The sequence below is a fragment of the Osmerus mordax genome, chromosome 7 (assembly GCF_038355195.1).
Source record: "Osmerus mordax isolate fOsmMor3 chromosome 7, fOsmMor3.pri, whole genome shotgun sequence".
Taxonomy (NCBI): domain Eukaryota; kingdom Metazoa; phylum Chordata; class Actinopteri; order Osmeriformes; family Osmeridae; genus Osmerus; species Osmerus mordax.
In genome coordinates this window covers 15,655,245-15,672,121 of record NC_090056.1, presented here as the reverse complement: position 1 = coordinate 15,672,121, position 16,877 = coordinate 15,655,245, and the positions used below count along the sequence as shown (strand labels likewise).

The 16,877-nt window shown below is 45.3% G+C and overlaps 1 protein-coding gene across 1 annotated transcript in view; it reads left to right on the top strand.

Moving 5' to 3' along the window:
* LOC136945326 (IQ motif and SEC7 domain-containing protein 1-like) overlaps window positions 1-16,877 on the top strand; it is a 40,690-nt gene that overhangs the window by 3,261 nt on the left and 20,552 nt on the right. The window lies entirely within an intron of this gene.

Below are 16,877 nucleotides of genomic sequence, written 5' to 3'. Positions count from 1 at the left end.
TTTCTCTTTTTTATGCTGTATGAACCAACACACACACACACACACACACACACACATACTGTACATACATACACCCAACCACCACCACACTTACTGTAAATGTAATGGGGAAGGGGAGTGAAATCTAAAAGTGTTATATGGTGTGGTCTGAACTGATTTCTTATTTTTCTCATAGCTGCAAGCTGTGTTTGTGATGTCATACTTGGTAGAGATTAGACTGTAGAAACTCACTCTAACTAAACCCTTGCAGGAGCATACAGCCTTTGAAGAACATGGGGTACAGTAGTGGTGGTGTTGAACGCCGCAGGCTTGTTTACTGGACCAGTACTGTCTGACCTCCCTCTGTCTCATGTCTGTCTGCAGAGCTGCACAAACACATGCACACATACACACATTCACACATACATCCACCCTTGTATACACATATACACTCATATACACACACTCACCCACACTGCAAGGGGAAAGTAGGCTGGCAGTGATATGAATAGTGTGGTGATAAATTACCTCCATGAGTGGACTAGGCCACAGGAGAAAACCTGTGTGTGTGACCTGTGTGTGTGTGTGTGTGTGTGTGTGTGTGTGTGTGTGTGTGTGTGTGTGTGTGTGTGTGTGTGTGTGTGTGTGTGTGTGTGTGTGAAAGACACAGCAAGTGAGATAAAGAGAAAGACATGAAATATGTACATATGTGAAATACAGTGTCTAGAGTATAGAGAAAAGGTGTGTGTGTCTTAAGGGGGGATTTGGAAGGAGGACAGAGCATGTGTGTTAGGGGGGCAGATGTGAATTGGTAACCATGTGCAAAGAACTACTTGGTAGATCTATTTAAAACCTCAGCATATCAACACCCATGCTTCTGTTACTGTGGCAACAACTGTCTTCATCAGCCACGGTTGCCCTTAACAACCATGTCAGTATGTCCTTCTAGCTGTTATGAAACTGAACTATCTGGATGACTGATTTCACAGAATCATACCCCTGGTTGACTACTAATCTCAAACACTGATGAGTTCGGTTGGAATTCTTTGGAATATGGCATTCCAGGAATTCCAAAATGTTCACGGTTCTGGTGCCTAAGAGTATGTGTGTGTGTGACTGGACTATCTTCAATAGACCATTAGCTCTTGCTAATTAAGACCATTAGTCGTTTAGTAATGCTGCCTAGCCCCCCATCCCTCCTCGCCCATCCCCCCACACACACATTATTGACACAGATCCATAACGACATGGTGATTGGTGGGTGGCTCTTAGTGGTGACACTCGTCTAATCGTTGGCTCCAGCTGTCATACTGAAATTCTTTGAGTAATACGAGACAAACTAGATGAATGTCTGTTAATCAGAATCAAGAGGACACTAACTGGACCTTTCATTAAAACGGTTTAAGTGAATTGAATGTAGCTGAACACATGATGTGACACCCTCCTCTGGGATGGTGTTTGCTTACTCATTTGCTAGGGACGTTATGTGTAAAGTTAGATTTGGCTGTCAGTGTTGGGTTGTTGTGGAGGATACGGTTCTGTGGTGGGTTCCTGCTGAATTAGCACCAATGCTAACACTGAGTTAGCACCAATGCTAACACTGAGTTAGCACCAATGCTAATACTGAGATAGCACCAATGCTAACATTGAGTTAGCAACAATGCTAACATTGAGTTAGCACCAATGCTAACATTGAGTTAGCACCTATGCTAACATTGAGTTAGCACCAATGCTAACATTGAGTTAGCACCAATGCTAACACTAAAGTTTCCTGATTTTAACTCTAGTCCTGAAACCAACAGACTACAGTGTTGGTTAAACTAATCTCTGCCGTACCCTGCCCCTCCCCCATAATGCACACAGGCTTGTAAAATACTCCCCCCAACACACACCCCTTCATTCTTTCTCTTTTTCTTTCTCTGTATCGTGTACCATGGCAAGGCAGCATGGTTGCCCAGGGAACCTGGTGAGTTATCACAAGTGCTTACGTGAAGATGAGTGTGGGCGAGATGGAGAGAGAAAGAGGAAGAGAGAGAAGAGACAGAAAAAGAGAGAGACAGAGATAAAGAAATAGGGAGATTGAGATAGAAAAGAATAATTTTGAAAACAGTATTTTAATTCATGTCTGAATTAAAAAATAAAATGTTGGAAATGATTGTGTATCGTTGTGTGGCTGGAATGCTTACTTATGTGTATCTATGTGCCTGATTGTGTGTTTGTGTATGTAAATGTGTATAGTGTTTGTAGATCTTTTATTTTGTAGCAGTGCACTTCACAAACTTGATTCTATCATATTTATGCTGTTCACATTGCTGAAGCAATGCTGCATTATGATAATTATGTTTCCATATTTTTTAAGTGAAGTCATAGTCAGCATAACCCTACAGTCAGCTCTTTAAAAGATGTGTGTCTTCAGATCCAACAGAATTCAGGAAGAATGAGTCTCTGGGGGATGAGTGTGGCCTTTTGGGAATTGTAGTCAGCAAGCGTTCCCTTTCAAGGTGATTCTTCTCTTTAGAACAGAACTTTGAACTACTGACGTTGTTTCTGTTAGATGGAAAGGGATCCTAAAGAGTCAGCCCCAAGACTTTACTAATTTCCTTCAGTCACAGTGGATGATATTGTTCCAGTACATGCCTTTGTTTATGTCTTCAATAGACGTCTTTCACATCTTCCACTGGACTGCGGGATTAGGGATGCTTTATGCAGAGATTTAAGACAGTGGAAGTTTGACTAAATCCAGTAGGGTGTGTGGGTTTGTGTGTGTGTCCTTCCAGTCATCATATAGAAAATATACTGTATTGCAGGTCTCTCAGGGCAACACTCTCAAAAAAGCCCTCAAGGGTTGTAATGTAAGATCTATGGAGTCCTTTTCCTGATTGTTTCCATGTTGAAGCACAGTTATTGATAGGTACAATGTGAGATGTAAGTCACCAGGAATCACATGGAACTCCTCTTCTTTATACTTCCATTGTCTGTAACTGCTTACTGTTTGTAAGCTTCCTGTTTGTAAGCACCTGGAAATCAGTACTGTAATTCTACTTTTTCACTGCCACACTCCTGGACAACCTCTCTTTGTTTCTGTCCTTGGTAACCTTCTTCATTCTAATCTATACCTTGTTCTTCTCCGCTTTATCTTCATCTTGCTTTCTCCTGTCTTTTTCTCTGTGTTGTCCCTCTATTTGTGTGACCTTGCGCTATCCTCAACATTACATAATTGTGGCTCTTACTTTGTGTACTTTTGTGTGGCTTCCTTTAATAACTGCAAGAGAGGAGAGTACCACAGTATGAGGGAGAGTCAGAGAGACAGAGAGGAAGAGAGAGAAAGAAAAAGATAGCGAAAGAAAAATAATGGAAGAAATAGTGAGAGACTGTTGACTTGTTGAGTCGTTAATGACTGTCCACTTCGGATGAGTCTGACATTTAGTCATGGGAGAGAAGAAGGGCTGTAGCAACTGAGGGAAGGAGAGATGGAGCAATGGAGGGATGATGATGACTGGATAGTTAGCAGACACCACTCTAGGTTACTGGTTGTGAATCAGTTTAGCTCTGTGTCTTATCAAGTCACCCTCTGAGAGTCCAGAGTCTGGACACTGATGGTGTGGAAATCTTTCAGAACTATCTCATCTCATTTGTGGTCCCCTCACAGTTGGGTTCCATGGCTCACATGCCCCTCCCCCATGCTTACATAAGGCCTTTGACATTTTAGATAGCACATGTGCCTGTGCATGAGTATACATTACGAAGACTGACAAAAACGGACTGGCCTCGTTTGAGGATGATTATTCATATTTAGCGGTTGCATAAGAGGCTTTACGGAAGCATAATGCCTAAAACGGGCTCCATTTTACCATCAACATTTGTTATCAAACTGTAATTACCTGGAAGACGTGCTGACTGAAACTATATTGCATCCTCTGTGCACATGCATACATCCAGATTATGAGCGATGACACTACAGCATAAACGGTGAGAGGTTTGATTCTGGAGCTGGACCTCTAAGCTAAGGGCTGAAGACTGAGCTCTCCTCTGCAGTGTAGGCTGCTATGTAAATGAACCACAGTTTGGTTGGGTCAGACTACTGCAGAGGCACCCAGCCACTGCTGTTGTGACTGGCTGGGCTGGGAAAATTACTACTCTCTGGGGGTCGATAGATGGATGGATGGAACGAAAGAGCAAGAGCGAATGAGAGAGCGAGCGAGAGAGCAAGATAAATAGAGAGATAAATCATTCCATAGATAGTTGTTTCTCATTTGCTTTCTGATGATAGAGATCTAGTGAGCATGATTAATGATGGTCCGCTAGGTTGAATTATCAGCATCTTTGCTTCAACCCTGTGAGATCCCTGTAACCCTCATGTGTACAGTTAGGGTTGTTTCTGACCAGTCACCTGGGCTTTAGATGGGTAAGACTGCATCCCATCTTGTCCTGTAGACACACAGTATATCTACCTGCCTTGTTACCTATCTATCTACCTATTTATCTATCTATCTATTAAATCTTGTTATCTATCTATTCATCTATCTGTGCCTTCTTGTGTCCTAACCAGCTGTGTGTACTACTCATATGCTAACTGCTGACGCTTTATGCTCTGGCTGCTAAGGGTCAACGCTAACTCCCAATATTGCTGTGTGCTATTGGCTAATGCTAACACTACTTTGTGCTAATGGCTAACTGCTAATATTACTGTGCTAACTGCTAATGCTAATACTATTTTGTGCAAACTGCTATTGTTGCTAACGTGTTTGTTTATGTGTGCTTGTCTGTCATCTGCTCTTCTCTGTTTCTATCTTGACTTTATTTTTTCTTTCTCTCTTACTCCTTTATGTCTATCCTTCTCTTTCCCTCCCTCCCTCGCTCACTCTCTCTCTTCTTCTTACTCTCTCTCTCTCTCTCTCTCTCTCTCTCTCTCTCTCTCTCGCTCTCATTCGTTCTCTCTCTCTCTCTCTCTCTCTCTCTCTCTCTCTCTCTCTCTCTCTCTCTCTCTCTCTCTCTCTCTCTCTCTCTTTCTCTGTCAGGTCACCTTACACCACCTGTTCTACTACTTGTCGTACCAACCTCACTAGCACTCCTAGTGCTCCACCTCCTGCTTCCTCCACCTCTTCCTCTCTCCACACCAGTCTGACCGCTCACAGCCACTCCACCCACCACCAGTACTGCTGCCCCGCGCGCCTCCGCCTACCCAAGCCTCCCTGCGCCCTGCCCCCTGCCAGACACCACGAGCAGGCAAGGTAAGGGCCTGAGACACCTAGAACTACAGGTCCCACAATCCTCTACTCCTTCCACCACTATCCCACACATCATGTCCTTTAGTCTCCCTTCTATAGAGGTACGGGTCCCACAATCCTCCACTACTCCACTATTCTGTCATACCACATCAGTCCCACATCATCCCTACTGTTTCTCCCTCAACCCCACACCCACAGAAGTCAAAGTGTCCCTAAAAGTACTTCAGGTCCCACAATACTCGTCTCCTTCCTCATGTCCCTGATTATACTTACCTTCAGTGTTGAGTCCCACTTCATCTCTCAGACATGAAGCAGGAGGCGCCTGATGCAACCTGTCTCCCTCCTACCAATCCTCTTTTCCCCCTTCTCCACGACCTTTCCCCAACTCACACACAGAGAGCTGGCAGAACTCTGAAGTTCCGCAATCCTCCACACCAGCCCCTACCGCTGCCTGACAATGTTTCCTTCCGTCACCGAACCTGCATAGATGGTCTTTGCTCCCCCCTACTCCTTCCCTCTCTGTCCCCGCCCCCTCTGTACAGCTTCCTTTTCACACACATATCATCTAACACCTATGCTGTCACAGCCTCACCTCTCCATCTACCTCCATCTCCCTCCCCCTCCCTCCCCCATCCTCTGCATGGTTCTGATTCTCATCCTACTGAAATGAGGTGGGGGGGGATTTAGTAATGTTAAGACGTTAAGAAGCATATGAATTGGTAAAAAGATTAATTACATCTTAAAGCAAGTAGACATACTGCATACTAGTAAAACTGAAACTAAATAAGATACAGCAGATTTGACTGTAAGGTGATGTAACTAAGCTGTGGATGGTTTTATATGCTCCAAACCTGACACCTGGTGGGGGGTTGTAGTACAGCAGCTATAGAATTCCGTATTCTTCTCTCTCTCCTCCATCTTTCCTCACACTGCTTTTTTCTGTGTTTGCCATTCTCTCATTGCTTCTATACCGACACATACTCTCTCCCTCGGTCTTCCTCCCTCTTTTGCTCTCTCTCTGTCTCTCATCTCTTCCTTCTTCTCCTTTGTCCATCTCCATGTTTCTCTCTCAGAGAGGAGGACGAGGATGACATCGCCCATCAGTTCTGTTGCCCTGCCTCTGAGTGCAGTAGCCCCTCCTCTAGGTAACCTGCACACCATGTGCCCCGCCCCTATCTGCCCCATCGGTACCGACCGCCTGCGAGCTTACCCGATCCCCAGAAGAAGACACAGAGGGGCAAAAGTGAATCTCTGTCCTTCAGGAGAGACTGGACCCTAGAGTGGTGAACCAGAGACCTGGAGCCCACACCACCACACCATGCTAGAGCCTCCTGCCACCCCCATCCCCTAGCATGATGCCACCCCGAACCCTGCTGTCAAACCTCTCACCTCGTCTCACCTGCTATTACCTGGCCTGACTTACTTTGTTAACCCATCCCCTGCTACCTGTTGGCCTCCATATCTTTCTGGACCCTAGCCCCCCAACCCCTTGGCCCCCCAACCCCTTGGCCCCCCAACCCCTTGGCCCCCCAACCCCTTGGCCCCCCAACCCCTTGGCCCCCCAACCCCTTGGCCCCCCAACCCCTTGTCCTCCCAGGCCCCTTGGCCCCTCAATCCCAGCCCTCTGGTATTGTAGGAAAAAGCAGACTCTCTGAGAAGGACGCACAATAGGAAGGGGAAGAGATATGACGGCGTTGGGCCAGCGATGGGACTGCGTTGTGACTGCATCTCCTCCTGAGAGCACGATGATGATGTGGTTGAGGAGGATGATGATGATGGTGAAGTTGGTGATAGCGTGAAGAACAGCAAATGGAAAACCAAACCCAGCATCCCTCTTTTTCTCTTGATCATCATGCTCTATACCTTTCCAGATACTCTGTCCTTTACTGTGTGTGTATGCTGTGTTTCCTAATTCTCTCTCTTGCTCTCTCTCACGCTCTCTTTGTCGAGCTACGGAACAGATGGTGTATGTCCACCAAGACAGTTCATCACAACATCTTTAAAAAATGAAACACCAGAAAGCTTCCTATCTCGGTGCCAAGAAACTATTGTTTGAAACTCTTAAACTTCTAGATATCGTAATGTTTTGTAAACATAAGGGTTTATGCTTTATGAGAAAACATGAATAAAGAAAGAATAGCTAAAAACCCTTTAGCTGAAAAATAAGTTAGATATTTTAGTTTGTAGAAATTACCTGTTTAATGTAGTTTTGTTATTTGGTTTTGCAGCGTAGTACATAAAAGTGTTATGTTGGTACTAGCCCTGGCAGGAATCATTCAAAGATCATTTATCATGAAGGCTGTCTTTATCCGTATGTTATGATTCCAGCAGGAGCACTCAACTTTGGTGCTGCAGGCTCCAACTGACCGTCCTAGAATCAAACATCTATCAGGCCAACCAATGACACTATGGTTATTACTCAAGCCATACCCCCCTAAAAACTAAATATCAAGCCAACCAGCATCTTTCCTGGCTTTGCTACCTCCCCTTCCTGTTTTGGAACCAATCTATTTCCTGCACAGTCATTAGGACACCACCCTTGCTCTCTCTCTCTCTCTCTCTCTCTCTCTCTCTCTCTCTCTCTCTCTCTCTCTCTCTCTCTCTCTCTCTCTCTCTCTCTCTCTCTCTCTCTCTCTCTTTCTCTTTCTCTTTTTCTCTTTTTCTCTCTCTGACTTGGGTGATGTTTGTGCAGAACGGAACGTTAAAATGATATTCTTATGCCACTTGCACTAAAGTCAAATAACGACAACCCAAGCAAACCTTGGAAGTGGACCTTTGTTAGAGATGTTAGCATCATTAGCATCATAGGCTAGTTACGTGAAGCGGCTTGGTTAAAGGAAGAACTCTATAATACAGTATATCAGTAGCTTCCTCTCATCTTAACCTTATGTTGTGTAGTGTACTAGAGTTTAGTGTTCTATTTGGTAGTGTTCACTTTGTAGTGCGCTGCCCTGTTTGCTGAGATGTGATAAGTTCCTTGTGGAGGACTTGCCGGTGCTAACTGTTTGCCATGTAGTGTCACAGCCTGCTGTTAGGGAAAGACTATTGGAGCAGTGTTCCTTTCTCACCAGACTGTGTCACCTACGTCACCTGACTATGTCAATTGACGTTGGTTGTTATAACTGTTTGTTAAGACAGCGCCATGTGGTGCATAAGGAAGTACAGGCTATCTCTGGTAGTAACACACACACACACACAGGCACGCACGCACTAGATTCTATTGTGGCCACTTGGCTAAATAACAGGGACTCTTATTTTGAGTTTTGATTATAATACACGATGATCACCTTGGGATGCTAATATCGGGTGGAAATCCAAATTCACATCTGACAAAGATGAAGGTGATGATAAAGCTTATAATCCATCCAGTGTGTGTGAGATGTGGAGGAGTGTGCCTGTGTTGAGGTAGTCCTTGCTGCATCCCTACCTGGGCATGACAGATATCCTCATGCAGAAAACACATTCTTCATTCCGAACAACAGTACACTGGTCTCTCTGCCTTTGTAATAGTATTTATTTATTTTACAAATGTAAATGTAAACAACAATAACAATAAGATCTCCACTCTTATCTGCTGCATGTTTCCAGAATCGTTTGATGAACTCTTAGTGTATTTCTTCTGGAATACCTCACCTACCATTCTGTGGTCCCATCCTGGTAAGGTTTGACTGTTTCTATCCTCACATGTTGGATTTCATGGCAATGGCAGCAACAAAGATGTTGCCTAGACTGTAACAGAATGTAATGATTGTATGGCACTTTAAACAGTACCCTTAAAGTACAAAGTATGGCGTAGCAAATGTTTGTATGTATTGAAAGTGCATTTTTCAAGTCCATGAAGTTCATGTGAATCTCCTGTCTGATCATCCTGTCTGGATGTACACCACTGTACGGACCACACCCTAGATCTGTCATGTCTGTCTGTCTGTCTGTTTGGAGGGAGGGAGGGAGGGAGGGAGGGAGGAGGTGATCCTGGGTCAGGAACCGAGGTCCTTTCTGTCTGTCTCTCTCAAAGGAGGTGGAGAGGGTCAAGGGGTCAGTATACAGGATCAAGCATGACTGTCAGTAGTAGATTGTGTGTACAAGTTTGTCTTTGTGTGTGTTTATTCAAGCAGGGCTGAACACTCTTTTGACAGGCTGCCTCTGCTGGTGTGTGTGTGTGTGTGTGTGTGTGTGTGTGTGTGTGTGAAAGACAGAGAGAGAGAGAGAGAGAGAGAGAGAGAGGGAGAGAGAGAGAGAAAGGGAGAGAGAGAGAGAAAGGGAGAGAGAGATAGGAGCTGCAGACAGCCGTCGGCCTGATCCGTTCTGCTCCACTAACTCAGGCCACCTCCTCTCCTCCTCTCCTCCTCTCCTCCTCCCCTCCTCTTCTCCCATCTCCTCTCCTCTGCTCTGCGCTCCTCTGCTCTCCTCTGCTCTCCTCTCTTCTCCCAGTGTTTCTGTTGGAAACCTCCAGACTAGATCCTACTGCCACATCCAACATGTGAGATTAGGAAACAGTGATAGATAATCTGAGATTAACATGGTAATATTACAAGGTACAGATCATCTAAGGTGCAGAGGTGTTGAGATACCTCATAATGTCCTGGCGACTCATTACTACATTCAGAACATCCAGTCTCTTTCTAACTCTCTCTCTCTCTGTGTCTCTCTTTTTCTAACTCTCTTTCTCTTTCTAACTCTTTCTCTCACTCTCTTTCACTCTCTCTTTCTCTTGTAAATTTTCTTCAGTCTGTCCCTCATGGTGTAAATACTTTGTCTTCTCTCTTCAATCTGATGACTTTATTCTTATGTAAAAACAATTGACAATGGATTTTACATATATTATTGAAAATAAGATACTATACAAGTATATAACCAACTGAAACACTGAGAATGTAACTGAAGGTGAAAAAACTGATGATAATAATTATAATGATGGTTATAATTAACAATATGATGATAATGATAATAATGACAAAGATAATAAACATGGTGACAGCAATGACGGTGGGTATGTGGATGATGATGTGATGATGAAGATTAAAACTTGATGATTCTAATCAAACAATATCTTTGTCATGACTGCATGGAACAGTACACAAATACATGTCTTATTAGTGACTCTTTTACTGGGTCTTGTGTTAAATGTGTGCGCTTGTGTGTGTGTTTGTGTGAACGCTTGTGCACATTGGGTTTGTTTTGTCAGGTGGTGTCAGCATGGCTGAGTGTTTGTGCATGTGACACGTGCACAAACCCAAGCTGCTGAATAAGCCAAGGTCAAGGGGAAGAGATAATTAGATTAAACTCTTAGCCAATGAGAGCCAGACAAGAGGGAGGTAGTGGAAGGAGAGGAGAGGGGGAAGGGAGGGATGGTGGGATGAAGGAAGCAACAGCTCTGTAGAGGTATGGAAAGACGAGGAAAATGAAGAAACTGAAAGGATTATTGTTGAGCTTTGGAGCCAGTTACCCAGTTGTACACGAAAGACAGACTGACGAACGGGCAAAACTGACTGACAGAGAGAGGGGGAAATCTTTTACAGCTAGATAATCTAGCTAAACAAGCTAGCTGTCTATGCAGATGTAACTCTGAAGCTAGCTGACTTTATTGTCTGTTCTTGAACTGGTTAGCTTGTTTCTGTTTGGAAAAGGCTTGAGCTGTAGACTCTGGGAGTGATTTATGGCTCTTTTTAATTGTTCTTACTCTTACAGCATTAGAGTATCAGAGTGATCAAAGAGTTATATAGTGCTCATTTTTCCAGCCAGGCACGACATCCTGCTGGAGTCAGATAGACGGCACACTTGTTACACATTATGAGGTAAGGTTCTGTTTGAAGCTGTTTACCTCATGCATTTTTATTGTGGCATTGAGAGTGTCGATTAAAATCCACTCCTTTCTTTCATCCTGCCAGTCTGTCATTCTGTCTGTCAATATGGCTACATCATGGTGACCCTTTACTCTGAGATCACCCAGCCTAGCCGGGAACCGTGTAGCCCAGAGTCCAGCCCAGTCCAGGGATTTTAACTCTGTGATTTGGTGGAGAGAAACAGATTGTGTACGTGTGTGTGAGAGAGAGAGCTTATGACAGCTTGGACAGATATATACCAAGACAATTCCCAGAAAAGGCCACTGACTGACAGGTAGGGAGACAAGGAGGTGTGGCAGGCAGAGAGACATCTATTTATGCACACTCATACAGACAGGTGAGCAGGCAGGCATGCTCAAGCAGACCAGGGGGGCATTTGGTTGGGGGCTGGGGCAACAGGGAGGGACTGGCAGGAGTGAGGGCAGGAGAGGGGGCTTGTGAGACAGGAAGAGGGATGTACCTGGTGCCATGTCTCTGTCCAGACTACTGGCCTCTGTTCTGCTTCCGCTCCACTGGAAGCTGGTATCTCAGGTAGGCAATCACAACTCCTAACCCCCCCCCCCCCCCCCCCCCCCCCTCTGCCCTGACCCTCGCCCCCTCCCGTAACCCAGCTATTGTGTGTTATGAAGTACACTTATTATATTCATTTCTAAAGCTGATTGATGTACTCTCTGAGGTGTTATGCTGTCATTGTCAGTATTCAGGACAGTAGGCGCTATTTGTTAATAACACCAAAATCATGCAAAGAAAAAGAGATCAAGAAGAAATCCAGAGAGACAGAGGTAGTGAGAGAGAATGTGGGGTCTTTAAGAAAGAAGAAAGATGGTATCTGCAAGACAAATGGCTAGAATTCAGTTTGGCAATCTGTGCCTTTAACATTTTTCTGAATGTGGCTTAAGGCATCTGTTTGAGTGTTTTTGAATTAATGACTGTGTGTGGTTGTGTGTGTGTGTGTATGTGTATGTGAGCATGTATGCATCTGGAGCACCTGCGTTTCAAAAGAGCTGCGATGCGTGCGGCTGTTATCTAGTCAGCAAATGCATGCGTGTGTGTGGCGTGCACTGGGTGAAAAAGCACACACACACACACATACACACACACACACGTGGAGAAGGGCTGTCAAGAATGCAGTCATGCAGCTCAACAGAGAATTCGCTCAGAGAGAGAGAGAGAGAGAGAGAGAGAGAGAGAGAGAGAGAGAGAGAGAGAGAAAGAGGCTGAAGTGGGGGAAAGGAGGAAGGGAGGGGGAAGAGGGAGGTAGAGAGTGAGTGTGACAGAGACAGAGAGTGCGTCTTAGAGAGAGGTAGAGGAGAGAGGAGGGTGTTTTGTGGAGCCATTTCCAGTTTGAATGGGACTACTTGTCTTCTCCACGGTAAGATTCTCTGTATATCTCTTCTTTGTGAGAGATACATGAGAGGGCTAAGAGATGGCACCTTCCTTCTACTGTAAACTAGATGGGCGTGAGCGTGCATGTGTGTGCCAGTGTGAGCCGTTTTTAGGGCTAGCGCTAACATATGATTATCACCTAGCTCAGCTAGTCCCTCCTGAGAGGGATCCACCTGCATGTGTGTGTGCATGACGGACTATGGGTTTGTGTGCACGGGAGTGAAAATGGGTGTTTGTGTGTACGAGAGACAAAGTGCGTGAGTGATTTTTGCAGGGGGTTAGCGATTTTTCCAGACTGAACTAGGACGGTGTGCATTTGTGTGCAGGAGAAAGAGTGTATGAGTGTGTCATTTGTGTGTGTGTGTGTGTGTGTGTGTGAGTGTCTTGGCAGATTCAACCAGGCTAGCGTGTGTACTGTGGGGCAGTAGCAGAAGTCAGTGGCGGGATAGCTGCTGCCTGGTTTGGGACAGATAACGGATTAAAAGCTGTGTCTGCTCTCTCTCTCTCTTCCTGGACCATCCCCTGTTTCACCTCCTCTACCCCATCCTTCCTTCCCACAACATTTTCACTAGTCACCCAGAACGATCGTTTCCCCCCCCCCCCCCCCCCCCGTGATTTCGCTTTTCTTCTGGACGCTTGCCACGCTTGCGAAGGCTGCCTTTGTGTGTGTGTGTATGTGTGTATGTGTGAGCCTGGCTTTATGTAGATGCATCTTAAAATAAACGTGGGCTTGTGCTCCTCTGGGGCCTGAATGAAGTGGAGTGTGAGACGCTCAAGTGAACCCGCCCTGAATTATTTACCATGCTGGGATGCCGGGCACAGCCACGCTCTGGTCCATAGAAACAGTAGAGACACAGTAGAAACGGGGTAGAAACTACGTACGGTGTCTAATGTTCCAACTGAACACTGCCCCTTACACACCAGAAACATAGTAGAAACAATAGGTGCAGCCTTTTTTTCCAAAATACTTTAGAAACAGTAGAAGAACAAAAGACCTACATGTCTTCAGGAGTTCACTAATGACATTCTGTACAGGACTGCCAGGGAGGAACAGAGACAGAGCTGAGCAAAGGGATAGAAAAGAGAAGAGGATATTAATGAAAAAAAGAGAAAGAAAAGGTCTGTGTGGGGGCGTAGGCAAGTTTCTTTTTTCTTTTTCTAAATCCTCAAGGTTTAAGCGGAGGAACAGGAAAAGCAATTATGGAGCGTTGACGTATGGTGAGAGGTGGGAGAGACAGGGTGGGATGGGGCAGGAAAGAGAGAGGGAGGTGGGAGGGTGGTAGATTGGGACTTTGTGAGGGCTATCCCTCATAGAAGAAGAAGAAATGAAAGGAGTAACAAGAGATGGATGGAGAAACACGTGTAGAGATGTGGAAAAGAGAGCGGGCAGGTGGGCAGGGGGGGTGCATATGTGAGAGAGGAGAGCATTAGAGGCATGTAGACTGACAGGCACTCATATCTCATGTAAAGTGAAGGTGGAGGGAGGGAGCGGGGGACGACGACGACAAGATGAGGTCAGCAGAGAGAGGCTAGGATTTAAATTGTTAATAAGGGGGATAAACAGCTGGATGCACAAATGTATTCTTAAAAGGAGGGGTTGGTTGTTTATGTGTGTGTATAATGTGAATGTGAGAGAGAATTAATGCATGCCTACATGCATTTGCGGATAGTTGCATTTGTTTTCCTTGGTGTTTGCTTGTACGTTAAGTGTATGTTCCTCAAAAAATGGTGGCATTGTGTATGCCTCAATGAAAGCAATCCAGTCATAAGCCAACCGTAGCAGGTATGATAAACCTTCACACTGTAAAGGTAATATGAAATGATGTAGAAACATAATGACAAAATTACTAGAAGTAATATAATTAAGGTATGTAGATTATATGCAGCTGGAGGGCAGGACTAGGTCAGGACCATTAACAAGCTTTAACTACGGCACAGAGGGAGATGTCAGGGGTTAATCAAAGGTCAAAAGGTCGGTGGTGAAGGGGTGCCCTGGGTGATGCCATTTTAAAAGTAAGATCCCTTTTGCATCTGGAATAGTGTTAGAAGGTGTGACTTGGTGAGCATGGGACCCAGGTCTGAACCCTGCTACACTTCAGACAGGTGGGACGCCTGTCATTCCAGACAGGAGGTAGGGCCTGTCAGCTTTGGTAGATTTATACTGTATACAAAATAAGAATGGCTTTCCAGAAGACAGAACAACACGTGTACATGTGCGTGTCACAGGTGTCCTTGCAGTGCTCAGCAGTGCCTCCCAAACCTGCCCTTTCCCGGGATCCATCTTTAGTCTTCTGGCTGACGCACACAGTTGACCTCCACTCGTAAACATTGTTTTAGTCAGCTACGCCAGCAAAAGGCGAGCAATTCAATAATGCCGGTAGGAGGTTTGATCTGATATTCAGCCTACGAGGCTCACAGTAGTTTACTGGCTCCCTCACCCTCTCTTACAGTCTCCACCTCCTCCTCTCCTCCTCCCCGGCTCCCTCACCCTCTCTTACAGTCTCCACCTCCTCCTCTCCTCCTCCCCGGCTCCCTCACCCTCTCTTACGGTCTCCACCTCCTCTTCTTAACCCCTGCTTTCTTCTCTCTTGTCCTCAGCCAGGCAGTAAGAGTAGGAGAGGAGAGAAGAGAGAAAGAGAGAAACAGAGGAGGGGATGGGAGAAGTATGAACTGTATGATAGTATGAACTGTCTATTGAGATGAACACAGACTACACATCCAGTACATTAATGAACACAATTACAGTAAAACAGCTAAATAACCACATATTACCTACATTAGAGAGGAGAATCAACTGGAGAAATGGAACTGCCCTGTCTGGGGATATGGGACAATCCTGCAGAAAACCACACAACACCCTGATTACCAAGATGCATCTACGTATATAAGGTACTTGCAGTATCTTCACTAGGGCGTGAATTGCTGAACGAGGCAGAAAGTTGTGTAGGGTCAGGATTAGGGTCACCTTGCTTACCCCACGGCTGCTGGCACTGCACACTACAGAAACGGAAATGACTGAGTGGTTTGGCAGCAGATGGTGCTGTTCTGGTGGTGTGTCCTGGGTTCACATGCTGCTGTCTGACCCAGCTCTACTGCAGCACAGCAGCAGCTGCAGCACAGGGACACTGCAAACAGGATAAACAAGACCTGGTCAACAACAACAACATGTGTGCCTTCCTTCAAGTTTTTCAAGTTTTAAGCAAATGTTATACGAACACGTTATTTTTCGTTCAAAGAGGTTTTCGATTTAGGGTAAATGTGGAGTGGTTGTAGTGATGAGATTGAAAACATCTGATGAAGGCGAATGGTGCTGTTAACCTGCAGTATCCTTATGTGGTGTGCATGTACTGCTCTAAGAGCATACAGTAGCTTGTGGGTGTGTGTATCTCTGTGGGTTATCCTCTAGGCACTACAGCAGGACTACAGTTTTCAGTCTCTGTACAGTGTGTGTGTGGTAGTATGTGTGACTGTGCGGATATGTTGAGAGAGAATGTGTGTGTGTGTGTGCGTGCGTGTGTGTGTGGTATTGTGTTTGTATGTGTGCTAGGCTCCATATGTTTGATCCAGGCCCTCCCATCTTGCGCTAAATCCAGCAAGACAGTGTGAAACCCCGGTCGCCATGGCAACGTCGCTCCTGACTTCAGCTTCCAGCACCCCTCCCCTTTTTGGTTTCACAGCAACCGTCTCTAGGCAACCTTCTCCTCCCACTGCCTCTCTTACCCTTTATTTCTCTCTGTTGTCCCTCTCTCTCTCTCCCTCTCTCTCTCTCTCTCTCTCTCTCTCTCTCTCTCTCTCTCTAACTCTCCCTCTCTCTTCGTTCTCTGTTCCCTCAGCCAAATTTGATTATTTTAAACAGTGGAGAAAGGGGGGGGTAAAAGAAAGCTCAGGTGAAAGAGGGCTTAACCCTAACCACGGTAGAGGGTTGCATTGTGGGAGATATGATGGAGGAGAATGAGAAGGAGGTGTAGAGAAGTAGTGAAGGACTAAATAATGGATGTTTTGGAATGATGGAATAAATAAGAGGAAGAGAAAGAAAAGATTCACTTCATTATTTATCAGTCACAACTCAGCCCCCTCCCCCTATTTTACTATGGGGGGGGGGGGGGGGGGGGAGTGTTGATACTACAGATCAGCAGTCTTGCCTCAGTTAAGGTTACTCTGGTGCCATGACCCGGTGGCTCACTGTTTGGGAGAGATAGGCTGTGCTGAGGAGATCAGAATGGGATCTAATTATAGTCGTTGTAATCCAACAATTGGTTCGGAACAAAGCGATGTAGATTATTTTTGTTTTTTTGGGACGGGCCTCATTAACATTTGGCACTATTATCAAAAAACATAAATGTGCTCCAGAAAGAAATAGGCATACTCTATACTATACAACACAATGCACGGTTGTTGTCTTTCAAAATGTATTAACCCACTGTTTACAGCTTGAAATGAT